We start from the raw sequence: 19,530 nt of genomic DNA on the forward strand, positions 1-19,530 counted from the left end.
CTCTCTCTCTCTCTCTATATATATAAAAACAGTGTGTGATTGTGTGTGTTAAATACATGCTCTCTCTCTCGCTCACACTCACACACTCTGTCTGTCTCTCTCTCTCTCTCTCTCTCACACACACACACACACACACACACACACACACACTGTCTGTCTGTCTGTCTGTCTCTCTCTCTCTCACACACACACACACACTCTCTCTCTCTCTCACTCTCTCTCTTTAAACAGTGAACAGGATTACTGTGTGATTGTGTGTGTTAAACACATGCTCTCTCTCTCTCTCTCACACACACACACACACACACACACACACACACACTCACTCACTCACTCACTCACTCACTCACTCTGTCTGTCTGTCTCTCTCTCTCTCTCTCTCTCTCTCTCTCTGCATGCGGGGAGTGTTTGGGTGTGTGTGTGAGTGAGGGTGAACGGTGAGAGGGCGGTTTTTTCCTATTTCCTTTTTTCATTTATTTCTTTCACTTGGAAGCTATGACGGATAAGTAAGGATACTAATTATATTGGATAGAAAAAAAAAAGTTTTAGTGAGTTGTTTGGAAAGTGTGACGGAGCTGAGATGGCATCCCTTCCCGAGGGGAGTGTAGTGTCTCTCTCGCTCCGTCATGGCGTAAGGTGCATGGCGGAACCTGGCGTAAATGTGGAGGATGTATTGGTCGCGGCTGGGGAGCAGATCGGTTACGACAATATTTGCTCGGCTTCTCGAATGAATAAGGCGGTGGTGATTTTCGTGAAAGAATAAAATTTGGTTAATCGTCTGATAAGCAACGGCGTTGTAGTAAGTGGTACTTATATTACTGTTTCACCGCTGGTTACACCTACTACTAGGGTGACGATATCAAATGTGCCACCATTCATTAAGAATAGTGAAATTGAACGAGCTCTTGCGAGTTATGGAAAGTTTGCTCTGATTTCTCTAGGATGCAAAAATGAGGCCTTGAAGCACGTGTTATCATTCAGAAGACAAGTTTTTATGTTTATGAATGAACCAGATTTGAATGTTTCTTTTAGACTGGGGCATGAAGGAAAGTCGTATCTGGTGTATGCGAGTACCGGGAATAATAAATGCTTTGAATGTGGAGACATTGGGCATAAGAGGGTTGCATGTCCACATAAGGCTCAGAATGTTGAGAATACGCAGCAGAATGTTGATGATGGGAATCGTGAAATAGATCGAGGAATACAACCTCAGGCTCTGAGTGAAGTACATGATGGTGGCGTTGCTGTGGGTGATAGTACGAGGCCTAGTGAGGAGCCTACTGATGATGTGAACCAAAGTAGGGATACTTAGAGAATGATGAGGGCTGATGAAGTTACAGTGACAGCAGAAGTAAGTGGAGTAGGTGTAGAAATGGTGATTAGTGAGGCTGGTGGAAGTGAAATTGAGCCACAACCTGAAATATCACAGGGCTTTGAAATGAGAAATGATGACAATGAGATGGTGGATGACGATGCTTGTTCGGAAATCTCTGAATTTGGTTCCCAAGTTATGGGAGAATTGTATACATTGCAGGAAATAAATGATTTCTTGGATGTAACTTTTGGTAAGATAGTTGAAGTAAATGATTTTTTCCCAGATGTGGATAAGTTTATTGCTTCGGTTATTATGCTACAGAGAACGGTAAGCCATGATGAACTAAGTAAGAAGAAGAGATTTCGTTTGAAGAAACTCTTAACGAAATTACGTCAGGGTAAATCTTGTGCTTCAAATTATTAAAGCAATGATTAAGTTGCACAGGGTGTTGTTACGGTAGGTGTGTGTAGAAGGAGGCGAGGATGACAGAGCACTTCAATCCAGGAATTTATTCACAAAGATCTCGAAACACAGGAACAACGGGTAGTACACACAGAACACCAATGTTACATAAACGTAATATAAACGTAGAACCAACAAACACTGAAGGAAAACACAGGGCTTAAATACATGGGGACTAACCAGATAATTAACAAGAAACAGCTGACACAAATGAACTAATTAAACAGACCGGGGAAAACAGGACTAGACCAAAATCACAGAAGACAGGGGAAAACAGATCACAGAAACTTAATACAAAAAAAGAACTCAGGAACACAGAATTGTAACATTACTCCCCCCTCCCGGTAGGCGCGTCCTCGCGCCTAATAAACATCCAAAGGGGTGGGAGGGTGGGCGCCCTGGAGGCTGACAGGGGAGACCAGGCAAGGGAGACACAGTAGGAAGCCTCCAGGGCGGAGCAGGCTGTGGGTGTGGACACGGCGGAGCAGGCTGTGGGCGTGGACACGGCGGAGCAGGCTGTGGGCGTGGACACGGCGGAGCAGGCTGTGGGCGTGGACACGGCGGAGCAGGCTGTGGGCGTGGACACGGCGGAGCAGGCTGTGGGTGTGGACACGGCGGAGCAGGCTGTGGGCGTGGCCACGGCAGAGCAGGCTGAGGGCGTGGCCACGGCGGAGCAGGCAGTGGGCGTGGACACGGCGGGGAAACCCCTTCGGGCGGCCATGGCGGGGAAACCCCTTCGGGCGGCCATGGCGGGGAATATTTTTCGGATGGCCAGGACAGAGGTATATGGCCCCCCCCAAAAAAATACTTGGGCAAAGTCCCGGGTGTCAGAGAGGGCTCGGTGCAGGGCAGCGATGAAGGCTCTGCGCTGGGCAGTGATGAGGGCTCGGCGCTGGGCAGCGATGAGGGCTCGGTGCTGGGCAGCGATGAGGGCTCTGAGCTGGGCACTGTGCTGGACGGGACCAGTGGTGAAAGCTCTGTGCTGAACGGGACCAGCGGTGAAAAAGTCTCTATGCTGGACGGGACCAGCGGTGAAGGATCTGTGCTGGACGGGACCAGCGGAGAAGGCTTTGTGCTGGACGGGACCAGCGGTGAAGAAGTCTCTATGCTGGACGGGACCAGCGGTGAAGGATCTGTACTGGACGGGACCAATGGAGAAGGCTTTGTGCTGGACGGGACCAGCGGAGATGAAGACACTGTGCTGGACGGGACCAGCGGAGAAGAATGCCCTATGCTGGACGGGACCAGCGGAGATGAAGGCACTGTGCTGGACGGGACCAGCGGAGAAGAAGTCACTATGCTGGACGGGACCAGCGGAGAAGAAGTCACTATGCTGGACGGGACCAGCGGAGATGGAAGCACTATGCTGGACGGGACCAGCGGAGATGAAGGCTCTGTCTCGACGTTCACAGACACTAGCGGGCAGGCAACAGGCTCTGGCTCTAGCAGGCAGGCAACGGGCTCTGGCGGGCAGGCGACGGGCTCTGGCTCTGACGGGCAGGCGACGGGCTCTGGCGGGCAGGCGACGGGCTCTGGCGGGCAGGCGACGGGCTCTGGCGGGCAGGCGACGGGCTCTGGCTCTGGCGGGCAGGCGACGGGCTCTGGCTCTGGCGGGCAGGCGACGGGCTCTGGCTCTGGCGGGCAGGCGACGGGCTCTGGCTCTGGCGGGCAGGCATGGAGAATCTCAGGTGGTGGGAAGGCGGCCACCCTGGGAATAAGAACTAGGTGTGGCCGCCTACTTGGCTGGTAACTCACCGGCGATGTTATGGCGGCCACCCTGGGTACCAGAATTAGGCGTGGCCGCAAAATCTTCCATCCCGCTGCTAGGTCCATGTTCATCGAATATTTTTTAGGTCGGTTCTTCTGTTACGGTAGGTGTGTGTAGAAGGAGGCGAGGATGACAGAGCACTTCAATCCAGGAATTTATTCACAAAGATCTCGAAACACAGGAACAACGGGTAGTACACACAGAACACCAATGTTACATAAACGTAATATAAACGTAGAACCGACAAACACTGAAGGAAAATACAGGGCTTAAATACATGGGGACTAACCAGATAATTAACAAGAAACAGCTGACACAGATGAACTAATTAAACAGACCGGGGAAAACAGGACTAGACCAAAATCACAGAAGACAGGGGAAAACAGATCACAGAAACTTAATACAAAAAAAGAACTCAGGAACACAGAACTGTAACAATACGGAAGCCCTGAACCGCAAGGTGAGAAAAAAAATTAAGAAAACTTATCTCGTTATTTCGACTTAATAAGTCGTTATTTCGACATAATATCTCGTTATTTCGACATAATATCTCGTTATTTCGACTTAATAAGTCGTTATTTCGACATAATAAGTCGTTATTTCGACATAATAAGTCGTTATTTCGACATAATAAGTCGTTATTTCGACATAAATATCTCGTTATTACGACATAATAAGTCGTTATTTCGACATAAGTCGTTATTTCGACATAATATCTCATTATTACGACATAATAAGTCGTTATTTCGACATAATATCTCGTTATTTCGACATAATATCTCGTTATTACGACATAATAAGTCGTTATTTCGACATAATATCTCGTTATTTCGACATAATATCTCGTTATTTCGACATAAATATCTCGTTATTTCGACATAATAAGGGGACATTCTAATATGCATTAGCGTTCTTATAATGAGTTTCTATGGGAGGAAAATGCTTAACGTCAAATTAAACGCTTTGCGTTCATATTCTGGACTTATCTGATTTTTGTAGTAGCCTATAGCCTACTTTATTATGATTTTAGTAACATATCTTGATTAATAAATGCACGCACAATTATCCGTGAACTTGATTAATGTTGCAGATATGTTTTAGGCTACTATCCAGAAACAAATTGCTTTCAATTATGTGTGCAAAATTCAGAATTCAACGAATGCAGTGCAACAACAACAATAATAGTTAAATTAATATTAGTATTATTAATAATAATAATAGTCGCAGTAGTGCTAGGCTAAGGCAGTGCAAGTTTCTTTGCGTTCACAGTCTGGACTTATCTGATTTTTTTGTAGTAGGCCTATACTTTATTATGATTTTAGTATCATATTGATTAAGAAATGCACGCACAATTATCCTTGAACTTGATAAATGTTGCAGATATTTTAGGCTACCCATAAACAAATTGCTTTCAAATGTGCAAAATTCAGAATTCAACGAATGTGCAGCGATTTGTACAAATAGAGACATTTTTGTGTATAAAAGACATTTTTGTTTTATTTTGTATTAGTGATTATAATTTGCGCGTCCATTTATTGACGTCTGAGTCGATCTCATTTGAGTGTATTCGGCAATTTGCTTAACGTGGAATTAAACGCGTATATTCTGAGCTCATCATATTTTGTTGTACATATACTTTATTAGTATGATTATTTACTGTGTTTGGTCTGTTAGTAAATATGTTAAGGTTTGTATTCATTTCGATATGCCATAGGGCAGAATAAGACCGGGAATTATAGAATGCATTGTAGTTATGTTGACCTACTGTTTTCATAACACTGGATATTCTACTAATTTATACTTTTCTAAAACGTTGCATATTAATGGCAAATAACTTATTTGGCAATTACACATAGTGATATTGTAAGAACGGCTATTGTAAGAATGCAGTGTGTGGTCGAAATTTTAAACCAAATATTAAATTAACCATGTTTTTAACATCTAACCTTATTTAACAACATTCATATGCTTTTGAATTTTAAATGTATTTTACTGTGTGTGTGTGTGTGTGTGTGTGTGTGTGTGTGTGTGTGTGTGTATAAATACAAAATAAAACAAAAATGTATTTTATTCACAAAAATGTCTCTATTTGTACAAATTGCTGCACATTCGTTGAATTCTGAATTTTGCACACATAATTGAAAGCAATTTGTTTGTGGATAGTAGCCTAAAACATATCTGCAACATTTATCAAGTTCACGGATAATTGTGCGTGCATTTATTAATCAATATGATACTAAAATCGTAATATAGAATATGCCTAGGCCTACTATAAAAATCAGATAAGTCCAGAATTCCACTGTTGATAGGAAGATGCAAGTGATCTCGCCGGCGCCTCCATGCCGGCGAGATCACTTGCATCTTCCTATCAACAGTGGAATTATGGACTTATCATGCAGTGTGCGCTCCACAATAATGGTGGAATATGTTGGAATAGACGATTTAATATGAATGATGGGCGTCAAAATCTTGTGGTTATTTGTTATAATCTTATTCTTAGGACTTTATTATTATTGTCTAACCTGTATTATGATATTTGACGAATTGCTTTGTTCCTTTTTTGTACGTTTTGGACAAAAGCGTCTTCTAAATATGTAGACTAAAATGTAATAATAATAATAGTAATTATTATTATTATAAGAGTTTATAACTATAAATGAGTTCACTTAGTAATAGAGTAATATGTTTGTCATAATATAATTTAATAATATGATTTATCAATGCTTTATTTTTATAAACGCTTTTACAGTTTTGGATAAAATAGGCCTACATTTTTTGCATAATTTTTGCTTACAAATATAGCATTCATAAACTATTGTATGATAAACATATTACTGTCTTAAGTTAACTCATTTATAGTTATAAACTCAAATATTAATAATAACATTTTAGGCTACATATTTAGATGACGCTTTTGTCCAAAACTTACAAAAAAAGGAACAAGGCAATTCGTCAAATATCAGTCATAATACAGGTTAGACAATAATAATAAAGTGCTAAGATTATCACAAATAAACAAAAGATTTTGAAGTGAAGAGAAGTGTCCTTGAGACACTAGCAGAGACAATATTTCGTTACACTGCGCAGTGCGTACCCAACAGGTGTCTGGATGTTGATTGAAAAGTACCCATCCCGTCCGCTCAGTTTATAAACCGTAGGCCTACTCATGAATTCTCAAACTGTTTAACATTTGGCAATTACACATATAGTTTTGTGCTAGTTTTGTTGTCAGTATTGCTCTTTCAGCCAGCTTTATAGTTTATCTAGATTTGGTTTATTTGTTAACTTTACACAACTCAATCGCAGATAGCCTATTTTGCTTCATGCTTGGGGTGCGTTCTCCGATAACGTTGTCTCTTAGCGCGCTACGAAGACTCAAAAGGTACACCTTAACTACAGGTATACATTTCCTACGCGTGTTCTCCGAACTATACCTTAGGATGTTGCTTAAGATAAACCTTCTTAAGTTCTACCTTAGCAGGCGCTGTCCATGGTGGAGGCGCTGAATAGGTTGATATCGATGCCTCGATGATCGATTGTGCGCTCTTTCCTTCACAGCGGTATAGGTAAAGTATTGAGAAAACAATGTTCTTTATAAAGAAGCGTATTAAAAATAGTACAAACTGCATTTATCGGGGCTCATTGAAATATGTACATGCAGAAATAAATATGAGTATGTGTTTATAATTTAGCAAGTGTGCAATCCCAAACCCTAACGGCCATAAGTGTGTTAATGTTCTCCACAACGTATGCTGATTATCCACCAGCCATGTAGTTGACATACACTAACTGGCTCCGCGGACGGCGCCGTCTTTGATTTAAAACAAGTACTCGCTGTCTCGCTGCCATAGCTATAAAGTTTGTGTAAACTCATCTTTCTTTATATAGACTCCTAAGCCTTTTCTGTCAAATGGTTCGCCAGCTGATGTGCCTTAGGATAGTAATTAAAAAAGCTAACAACCATTAGTGTATGGAAACTTTATTAATGAAAACACTTCCATACACTGGGTGTAGGCTATAACAACTTAAGTATTTTATGTGTAAAATTTTAAAGTAAAGTAAAAATGTAATTTTAATACTAAATCAGATTTTATATTAAATGTTCATATAAAATTTTCTATGTGTAATTAAACTGCGATGTAAAAAAGCTTTTTGCGTAGTGGTGGCCACTAGCGGTATGAACCGTCAGCAGCGATAAGGTATAGCTAAGAGCGCTCCAGACCAACCTTACGAACGTATGACTTACAGAAGGTATACTTAACTAAGAAGGTTTCGGAAACCACGTATTAACGATAAGGTACTTCTTAAGGTACAACTTAAGAACGACGTAGCGTTAAGGTAGTTTCGGAGAACGCACCCTTGGTCATTATTGGCCAGATCAGAAACTATGTTTTACTCGACTTGGCTTGCACTGCCTTATACCACTACTGCGGCTGATATCATTTTTATTATTATTAGTGTAATTGCCAAAGTTAATTGCCATTAATATGCAACGTTTTAGAAAAGTATAAATTAGTAGAATATCCAGTGTTATGAAAACAGTAGGTCAACATAACTACAATGCATTCTATAATTCCCGGTCTTATTCTGCCCTCTAGTGGCATATCGAAATGAATACAAATCTTAACATATTTACTAACAGACCAAACAAAGTAAATAATCATACTAATAAAGTATATGCACAACAAAATCTGATGAGCTCAGAATATACGCGTTTAATTCCACGTTAAGCAAATTGCCGAATACACTCAAATGAGATCGACTCAGACGTCAATAAATGGACGCGCAAATTAATACAAAATAAAACAAAAATGTCTTTTATACACAAAAATGTCTCTATTTGTACAAATCGCTGCACATTCGTTGAATTCTGAATTTTGCACATTTGAAAGCAATTTCTTTATGGGTAGCCTAAAATATCTGCAACATTTATCAAGTTCAAGGATAATTGTGCGTGCATTTCTTAATCAATATGATACTAAAATCATAATAAAGTATACTACAAAAAAATCAGATAAGTCCAGACTATGAACGCAAAGAAACTCTGTTTTACTTGACTTGGCTTGCCCTGCCTTAGCCTAGCACTACTGCGACTATTATTATTATTAATAATACTAATATTAATTTAACTATTATTGTTGTTGTTGCACTGCATTCGTTGAATTCTGAATTTTGCACACATAATTGAAAGCAATTTGTTTGTGGATAGTAGCCTAAAACATATCTGCAACATTAATCAAGTTCACGGATAATTGTGCGTGCATTTATTAATCAATATGTTACTAAAATCATAATAAAGTAGGCTATAGGCTACTACAAAAATCAGATAAGTCCAGAATATGAACGCAAAGCGTTTAATTTGACGTTAAGCATTTTCCTCCCATAGAAACTCATTATAAGAACGCTAATGCATATTAGAATGTCCCCTTATTATGTCGAAATAACGAGATATTATGTCGAAATAACGACTTATTATGTCGTAATAACGAGATATTTATGTCGAAATAACGACTTATTATGTCGAAATAACGACTTATTATGTCGAAATAACGACTTATTATGTCGAAATAACGACTTATTAAGTCGAAATAACGAGATATTATGTCGAAATAACGAGATATTATGTCGAAATAACGAGATATTATGTCGAAATAACGACTTATTAAGTCGAAATAACGAGATAAGTTTTCTTTATTTTTTTTCTCACCTTGCGGTTCAGGGCTTCCGTAGTAACAGGTGTCTCTCTTACAATGGTTTCTTTTTCTATCCCTTTTATCCTTTCATTTTTCTATGGAGTGTTTGAGGGTTGGTTCCTTAAATATAAATGGGGATAGACACAGGAAGAAATTGGCAATGGTTTCAGAATTTTTGAAAATAAAACCGATTAATGTTGCTTTTTTACAGGAAACGCATACTGATAATAATAATGAAAATGAATGGGGTATGTGGTGGGGTGGAAAGCTCGTCTTAAGTCATGGGTCAAATAATAGTGCTGGAGTTGCTATTTTATTTTCAAAGAGCATGAATGTTAATATTTTAGATGTTGAGGAAATTGAAAAGGGGAGGATTATAATAACAAAAATAGAATTTGAGGGTTTTTTGTTTGCTTTTGTAAATGTATATGCCCCGAACAATGGGTCAGAAAGGGTGAGGTTTTTTATGAAACTGAATGAATCTCTTAAGAAAATTGATGATGGTGTGTGTATTATTGTAGGGGGAGACTGGAACTGTACAACAGATTTCACTGTTGATAGAAATGGTGAAGAACCTCATAATCAATCTAGTTCAGTACTAACCAAAATAATGGAAAAAAGAGGTTTGGTAGATATACAGGTGCTGGTCATAAAATTAGAATATCATCAAAAAGTTGATTTATTTCAAGAATTCAATTTAACAGGTGAAGCTAATATATTATATAGACTCATTACATGTAAAGTGAGATATTTCAAGCCTTTATTTGTTATAATTTTGATGATTATGGCTTGCATCTTATGAAACCCACGAAATCAAAATCCCAGAAAATTAGAATATTACATGAAATCACACAGTAATTACACAGTGATACCATGGTCATTGAACCAGGTTTTGGTTATTTTGGCAGTGTGGGCAGGTGCAAATCCTGCTGGAAAATGAAGGAAGCATGAAGTGCTCTGAAAATGTCCTGGTAGATGGCTGCGTTGACTCTGGATTTAATAAAGCACAGTGGACCAAAGTCCTCTTTTCTGATGAGAGCAAATTTTGCATCTCATTTGGAAACCAAGGTCCCAGAGTCTGGAGGAAGAATGGAGAGGCACACAATCCAAGATGCTTGAAGTCCAGTTTGAAGTTTCCACAGTCTGTGTTGGTTTGGGGAGCCATGTCATCGGCTGGTGTTGGTCCACTGTGCTGTCCACTCAACGCAGCCGTCTACCAGGACATGTCCAGAGCACTTCATGCTTCCTTAAGCAGACAAGCTTTATGGAGATGCTTCCTTCATTTTCCAGCAGGATTTGCACCTGCCCACACTGCCAAAATAACCAAAACCTGGTTCAATGACCACGGTATTACTGTGTAATTACTGTGTGATTTCATGTAATATTCTAATTTTCTGGGATTTTGATTTCGTGGGTTTCATAAGCTGTAAGCCATAATCATCAAAATGATAACAAATAAAGGCTTGAAATATCTCACTTTGCATGTAATGAGTCTATATAATATATTAGTTTCACCTGTTAAGTTGAATTCTTGAAATAAATCAACTTTTTGATGATATTCTAATTTTATGACCAGCACCTGTATGGAGAGTAAGGAATGGAAGGGAAAGACAGTACACATGGGTTAAAGTGACTGACAATATTGTCTGTGGGGCTAGATTGGACCGGTTTTATCTTGGAAAAATATGGAATAACAGAATAATGAATGTTTTTCAATCACCAAATGCCTTTTCAGATCATCATATGGTTGGTTTAGATCTTAACATGAAAGAATTGTCAAGACGTACATATTATTGGCATTTTAATGTTAAAATGTTACAAGATGTTTTGTTTTGTGAAAGATTTACGTTTTGTAATGAGTGGAAAATGAAAAAGAGTTTTTTTGAGAATATTAGCCAGTGGTGGGAAGTGGGAAAAGCCCAAATAAGAGTTTTTTGTCAGAATTATACCTTGCATTCTTCATCTCAAATTAAAGTAACAGTACAAAGATTGGAAAGAGACATTGTGCAGTTAGAAAAAGAAATGATGGATAATCCTGGAACTGTGCAGAAAGACTTTTTGGAAAAGAAGACAATGGAACTTGGATCTTTTTTACAGGAACGGACTAAGGGAGCGCTGATTAGAGCAAGGTTTTTCTCGATTAAAGATATGGATGCTCCTTGTGATGATGGCCTAGGTTAATTACATCATCACTAAAATATCAATCTAATGTCAAGTCAAGTCAAGTCAAGTCAAGTTTATTTATATAGCGCTTTTCACAACATAGGTTGTATCAAAGCAGCTTCACAGTAATAAAACAATACATCAATGTTTGTTTCTAGTGGAACGTCCACGTTTGGTAATGCTGATCAATAGTATCGTTGATTGATTAATTAAATTAAATATTCCCAAATATCCCCAACTGAGCAAGCCAAAGGCAACAGTGGCAAGGAACCGAAAAACTCCATCAGGTGACCTAATGGAGAAAAAAAAACCTTGGGAGAACCCGGGCTCAGTCGGGGGCCAGTTCTCCTCTGGCGTTTATGAACTAGAGGTCGGATTTAACTGTAAGATTAAAAGTATTATATGAATGCCTGGCTGAAGAGATGCGTCTTTAATCTAGTTTTAAACTGGGAGAGCGAGTCTGAGCAACGAACAGTATCAGGAAGGCTATTCCAGAGTTTTGGAGCTAAATGTGAAAATGCTCTCCCTCCTTTGGTGGATCTGGATATCCTAGGTATGACCAAAAGCCTCGAATTTACTGACCTTAAAGAGCGCAATGGATTATAGGGCGATAGAAGATCCGTTAAATAAACTGGAGCTAAGCCGTTTAGGGCTTTATAAGTCAGTAGCAATACCTTGTAATTAATACGGAACTTTATAGGTAGCCAATGTAGTGATGATAAAATTGGAGTTATATGATCATATTTTCTTGATCTAGTTAGAACTCTAGCGGCGGCATTTTGGACTAACTGTAGCTTGTTTATTAAGGATGCAGGACAACCAGCCAATAAAGCATTACAGTAATCTAGTCTCGAGGTCATGAATGCATGAACTAACTTTTCTGCATCAGAAACAGATAGCATATTACGTAGCTTAGCAATGTTTCTAAGGTGGAAAAAGGCTGTTCTTGTAACATATGAAATATGATTTTCAAAAGACAGGTTGCAGTCTAATATAACACCCAGGTCTTTTACTGTAGAGGATGAAGTAACAGGACATCCTACTATGTTAAAGTTGTATTGTAAGAGGTTTTGTGGGTGGTTTTTTGAACCGATAAGTATTACCTCTGTCTTATCTGGATTTAATAAAAGAAAATTGCGCGTCATCCAATCTTTTATATCTTTAACACACTCTGTCAATTTGGATAATTTAGCGTTTTCATCCGGCCGTGATGAAATATAGATTTGAGTGTCATCAGCATAACAATGGAAACTAATTCCATGTTTCCTTATAATATTTCCAAGTGGCAGCATATATATTGAGAATAATAGAGGGCCTAACACAGATCCCTGCGGCACTCCATAGTTTACTGGAGTTATGATCGATTTTTCTCCATTTAAATAAACAAAATGGTAGCGGTCAGATAAATACGATCTAAACCAGCTTAGTGCTTGTCCTTGAACACCAGTATAATTTTGTAGTCGATCTAAGAGTATTGTATGATCTATAGTATCGAACGCAGCACTAAGATCAAGTAAAACTAGTATTGAGATACAGCCTTGGTCAGAAGATAAAAGTAAATCATTTGTAATTTTAACAAGCGCAGTTTCAGTGCTATGATGCGGCCTGAATCCAGACTGAAACTTTTCATAGATGTCATTTTCTTGCAAGAAAGAGCCCAGTTGAGCGGACACAGCTTTTTCTAGTATTTTAGACATAAAAGGTAGATTTGAAATGGGTCTATAATTTGCTAGATTATGTGGATCTAATTGTGGTTTCTTAATGAGAGGTTTTATAACTGCCAGTTTAAATGTTCTTGGAACATAACCTAAAGATAAAGACGAGTTAATAATATTGAGGAGAGGCTCCTCCACTATAGGTAACACTTCTTTCAAAAGTTTAGTTGGTATAGGATCTAGTAAACATGTTGTTGTTTTAGATGAAGTGATAAGTTTATTTAACTCTTTTTGTTCTATAGTTGTAAAGCATTGTAATTGTTCTTGCGGGGTGATAATTGAGGCTGAATTATAAGACGCAATTGAGGATTGAACGTTTACAATTGTGGTTCTGATGTTTTCTATTTTCTCAGTGAAGAACTTCATGAAATCATTACTACTTAACTGGAACGGAATATTTTGTTCAGGAGACATCTGTTTATTTGTTAGTCTAGCCACAGTGTTAAATAAGAACCTAGGATTGTTTTGGTTGTTTTCTATTAGTTTGCGGAGATGCTCAGCCCTGGCCTCTTTTAGGGCCTTTTTGTAACGTGACATACTGTCTTTCCATGCGATTCTAAAGACCTCTAAGTTAGTTTTTTTCCATTTACGCTCTAAATTACGGGTTTCTCTCTTTAGAACATGCGTAGTATTGTTGTACCATGGTGCTTTACTTTTCTCTCTAACCTTTCTTAATCTAATGGGTGCAACAATATCCAATGATCCAGAGAGAATGGTGCTCATAGTGCTAGTTAATTCCTCAAGTTCATCTGTTTGTTTAGGTTCACTGAGCAGCTGAGACAGATCAGATAAGCTATTTGAAAAATTATCTATGGTAGATGGAAGGATTGTTCTGCCTAATCGATAACGCGGCGCAGCATGACATATTACAGGAGTACGTAATATGCAAGTTACCATGTAATGGTCAGTGACATCGTCACTTTGTGGAATGATATCTATATCGGTTGGATCGGTTCCATGTGATATAATTAAATCGAGTGTATGATTAAAACGATGAGTTGGTCCGGTAACGTTTTGCTTGACCCCAAAGGAGTTTAATAAATCTGTAAACGCAGCCCCTAGCGCATCATTTGAATTATCTACGTGGATATTAAAGTCTCCAACAATTAATGCTTTATCGAAATTAACTAATAGGTCTGAGAGAAAATCTGCAAACTCTTTTAGGAAATCAGCGTAAGGCCCAGGCGGTCTATATACGGTAGCCAAGGCTAGAGATAATAGGGATGTTTTTCTAGCATCTAAGAGCGTAACATTTAGTACAAGTACTTCAAACGAAATAAACTTATAGCCCGTTTTCTGAGTAACATTGAGAATATCTCTATAGATTGTTGCAACACCGCCGCCACGACCAATCAGACGGGGCTCGTGCTTATAGGAGTATCCTGATGGAGTAGACTCATTTAGACCGAAATAATCATTTGGTTTAAGCCAGGTTTCAGTAAGGCAAAGTACATCGAAGCTATTATCTGTGACTATTTCATTTACAATAACTGCCTTAGGTGTGAGTGATCTAATGTTTAGAAGACCTAGCTTTAGAAATTGTTTTTGATTACTAATAGCAACATTTTCTGGTTTAATAACAATTAGATTTTTTCTAGATCCTGCAGTAGATTTATTATTTAATCTCACTAAACGAGGAATAGACACAGTTTCTATGCAATGTTCTACACTATTTATATCAGTTAATTTGGTACAGTAGAGACTATGATTTGGACTTTTGGTTACTAGTCAAAAGGTATTTAACATTTTGGAGATGTTATCTGACAGAAGATCCGATCCGAATCTGCTTGGGTGTAAGCCATCAGCACGGTAAAGCCTAGGACGCTCCCAAAACAGATTCCAATTATTTACAAAGAGTAGTTTCTGCTCATTGCACCATGACATTAACCATTCGTTTAGCGCGAATAATCTACTAAACTTTTCATGACCTAGACGGTACGTGGGAAGCGGTCCTGACACAATGATCGTTATATCAGGCGATGTGCTGCGTACCGTATCGATCAGATTCCTGAAGTCTTTCTTCAGAACTTCCGTCTGGCGCAGCCTGATGTCGTTCACTCCCGCGTGCAAGACCACAGTTCCGACGCGCTCGTTATCGTTCAGAATCTCGGGAACGCGAGCGGCGATTTCAGAAACACGAGCACCAGGAAAGCAGTGACTATGCACCTTACTTTTATTTAACGTAGCGTGTACGTGTCGAACGATGGAATCGCCAATGATCACAGCATCGCGTTCTGTTTCGCGAAGAGGGGAGAAGCGGTTTTGTGTGGATATCTCGAAAACCGGGAGGGTCGGAGAGAGTTTTCTTGGTCTAGGCCTGACTCACGTCTTCCGCTGCGGAAATATCCAGGCTTCGTGGTGGCATGTTGGAGCCGGAGTGAACGAGACCATGGCTGATCGCGACCTCGACGCTCGCCGATGTTGAGAAACGCACGGAGTAGACGAGGTCGGAGTTAGCGGGTTAGTAACGTTAATCTCTGATTTGTGTGCATCCGCGCGTGATGTTTCAAGAGCCAAACGCCGGTCTATCAGCTCGGCCTGTCTCACTAAAAGGTCGTGGATCTGTTTCTCAACAGCTTCCAGCTCAGACTGCACCGCGTGCAGCTCAAATGTGTCTTCACCTGCACCAAAAGGTAGACCACTTACATCTAATATATTCGCCATTTTAACAGATGGACAGTACGTTAAGTTAGCAACGACGCTACCAGTGATGCTATCAATATTAATACTAATTTATGGCTGAAGTCTTGGATATAATCCGTCTTTTTAGTGGTACGGTGTAGAGTAGACGCACGATAGGCGAAAAAAAATGTTTGTTTGTAAATGAGTGCGGAGAAGACGCGTTCAGCCGTGATCCACGGACGTAACCTATAAGAGTATCCAGCGTTGGATCATAGGCTTGAGACACGTCTGCTCAACAGTCCGCGTTGTAACTATGAGGTGAGGAAAAGTAGAAAATGTTCGTTGTAAATGAGTTTAGAGAGAAATCAAGAATTATAAATCAATCGAGCTCCAAAGACAACAACGCGTTCAGACGCGACGCATGAGAATAATGCTATTCTGAATTTACTTGGCATGTTGAGTTCAGAAATAAGTTATTGTATATTGTGTTTTTACAATGTATATGAGGAGGGACAGTACCAACATCAAGTGGGCAATGTGTTAGTGTTGAAAGATAATAGTCATTGTTTGCTTTAAATTATTTCTTTATTGTGTGAGTTTACATTTTATAGCACATGTTAGATCTTACCTGTTTGATCCAATGTTTTGGTGGTGGGTTCGGGTAGTGCGCATATCCGGAATGTACCATTTTACAAATGGAGGGAAACATGAGTGCTATGAGGTGTTAATGTTTAATGTAAGGTTTTTTTTTGTGGTGTTATGTTATGCATGTTTGTATTGTGGTTACTATATGTCAGAAGTGAGTTCATGAACTGTAGTTATGTTATTTATGTATTAATGTTAGCTGTGGAAGTTTGTGATGAGCATTACAGGCAAAGGGTTCTACCCCGTGATAATGGTTTGTCCCAATAGAGTTTGGGCGGGAAAACTGACTATTTAAACAATGGATTGAGCAGGTTGAAGGGGGGTTGTTGCATCCTGTAAAAAAGCTATGCAAACCATTGAACATGTTTGAGGTGAGACATGCTGTCAATTTTGGTGGATGCACCACTAGGCATTGTTTAGTGCCAGTTTTGCTGCTCACAGCATTTTTTCTTTTGTTTGTAGCATCAGTGTATGTATGATACCATAAGTGTTTTTTTTATGTTTTTTGTGTTCTTTTTGCACTTTGAGGACTGCTCCTTGTACAATGCAGCTTCAGAAATAAATCACAACTGCCATTTTGAAAATCACTCCCTTGTACTGAGCCTTCCTAACTTCTCCCAGGCCTCTTGGCAATTCTCTACATGACACTCCTAGTTCTTATTTTTTTAACCTGGAGAAGAAAAATGTTCAACAGAAACAGATGCATCATCTTCGTCGTTCCATTTGCACGACGACGATGATGATGCATCATCTTCGTCGTGCAAATGGAACTATAACCTCTGATCCGGTGGAAATCAGAAAAATGGCAGTGAATTTTTATGCGTCATTATATAGTAAAGAATCATGTGACTCTGAAAGTACTGAAGAATTACTGCATGACTTACCAAAGTTACCAGATGGACATAAGAAATTGTTGGATAATGAAATTACTTTTAAGGAACTCACAGAGGCAATGCAGCAACTGTCTTCAGGTCGGTCTCCAGGAATAGACGGATTGCCAGTTGAATTTTATAAGCAATTTTGGAATGTAGTTGGAGTGGATTTGTATGAAGTATTTTTAAATTGTTTTAAAGAAAAATCACTCCCGTTAAGTTGTCGACGTGCAGTCCTCTCACTGCTACCAAAAAAGGGGGATTTATGTTTATTGAAAAATTGGAGGCCAGTGTCCTTACTATGTCTGGATTATAAGATACTGTCAAAATGTCTGGCTAATAGAATTAGGCATTGTTTAGAGTTTTTGATTGATAAAGATCAAACGTATTGTGTCCCAGAGAGATCAATTATAGACAATATTTTTGTGTTACGAGATTTAGTTGACTTTAGCCATCTTAATAATAGTGATCTTGGAATTGTATCATTAGACCAAGAAAAGGCATTTGATAGGGTGGATCATGGGTATCTTTTTAATGTTTTAACATTTAAAATGTTTTGGCGAAAAATTTTTATCACATGTAAAATTGTTGTACTCCAATGTGTTTATCATGGTAAAGGCTGGTGGGGGTCTTAGTGCTCCAGTACCTCTTGGTAGAGGGATAAGACAAGGCTGTCCATTGTCTGGGCAACTGTATAGCCTAATGATTGAACCTCTCTTACATAGACTAAAAAAACATTTACAAGGTGTGTTATTTCAAAATGGAAGTGAAAGTGTTAAATTAGTTTTGTCTGCTTATGCAGATGATATTACGGTGTTTATCACAAGGCAAGAGGATATTAGAAGTTTAAATGAGAACATTAAGCTTTATGAAAAAGCGTCCACTGCCAAAGTAAATTGGGAGAAAAGTGAGGGTTATATTATGGGTAAGTGGGATGAGGTAGGATATCCACAACTTCCAGGTGGCTTGAGATGGGGAAGGGAAGATTTAAAAGTGTTGGGAGTTTTTATAGGCAATAGACAATATCAAATGAAGAATTGGGAGGGTATGCTGGATAAGGTGTCTGCCCGATTGTCTAAGTGGGAATGGCTGTTACCACAGTTGTCTTATAGAGGGAGAGTTCTGGTCGCCAATAACCTGGCAGCTTCTACACTATGGCACAGGTGTGTAGTCATGGATCCACCTGAGGACATTATATGTGAAATTCAGAGGAAATTGGTAAAAAAAATTCTGGAGCGGCGAGCACTGGGTCCGAGCATCAGTGATCTTTTTGCCAGTTTGCGAAGGAGGACATGGTCTGGTGGACGTTAAGAGTCGTATCCACGCATTCAAATTACAAGCAGCAAAAAGATTTCTTTATCAAAAAGACTTGTTATGGACTCCTACAGCATGTGCCATCTTGCAGAGGGCAGGTGGGCTTGGTCTTGACAAACACTTGTTTTTAATGAAACTGGAGGATATTAATTTGTCTGAAATTACATCTTTTTATCGGACAATGTTTTATGTGTGGAGGAATGTTTTAAAGGTGGACAGAGACAGGAGCAGTTCTATTCACTGGGCTCCTGAGGAACCATTGTTTTTTAACAACATGATCCAGACAAGACTTTTATCCTCAGTGAGTGTGAGAGCATGTCTGCTCAGGAATGGTATCGTGAAGCTGGGTCATCTAATGGATAAAGATGGATGGAAATCTGTGGAAACTATCAAGGAAGTAACTGGTTTACGATCACTGAGACTTGTTTCAGAAATGGTCGAGGAAATTTCTCTGGCAGTACAAAGAACTTATGGAGAAAGTATATCAATAGGACAAATGTCAAACCAGAATGACATGAAAGTTTTTCCAAGGATCAGGATTTCGTCACTAATGTGTGATGAGAATGAAGGGAAAGTTGCCGGTTCAATTTTGAATTTCCAGATACCTCAACTGGAGTATCTGGATTGTGCTTCAAAGAAGGCACTTTACCACACAGCAGTTAAGGTGATACATCAGAGGTCACTGAAGAGACAAAAAGCTTCCAGATGGCTAGAGTTGTTGGGACCAGACTTCCTTGTTAGAGACAGGTGGAGGACCCTGTACAAACTCCCTGTAGAAAAGCGAACTGGTGATCTGCAGTGGAGGATCATACATGGGGCATTAGCTACGGACAGGCATGTGGCACACCTGAACCCAGCAGTGGGGGGGCAGTGTAGGTTTTGTGGTGAAGGTGAAGATTTAGAGCATCTGTTTTTGAAATGCAACAGATTAAATGATTTGTTTGAATTACTTGCAACTTGG

General features: G+C 39.4%; 1 protein-coding gene across 1 annotated transcript in view; it reads left to right on the forward strand.

Annotated features, from left to right (window-relative positions):
- LOC307157236 (NACHT, LRR and PYD domains-containing protein 3-like) overlaps positions 1–19,530 on the forward strand; it is a 106,106-nt gene that overhangs the window by 76,769 nt on the left and 9,807 nt on the right. The gene's annotated exons all lie outside the window — the stretch shown is intronic.

This window comes from Squalius cephalus (assembly GCF_949319135.1).
Source record: "Squalius cephalus genome assembly, chromosome: 4".
Lineage (NCBI taxonomy): Eukaryota > Metazoa > Chordata > Actinopteri > Cypriniformes > Leuciscidae > Squalius > Squalius cephalus.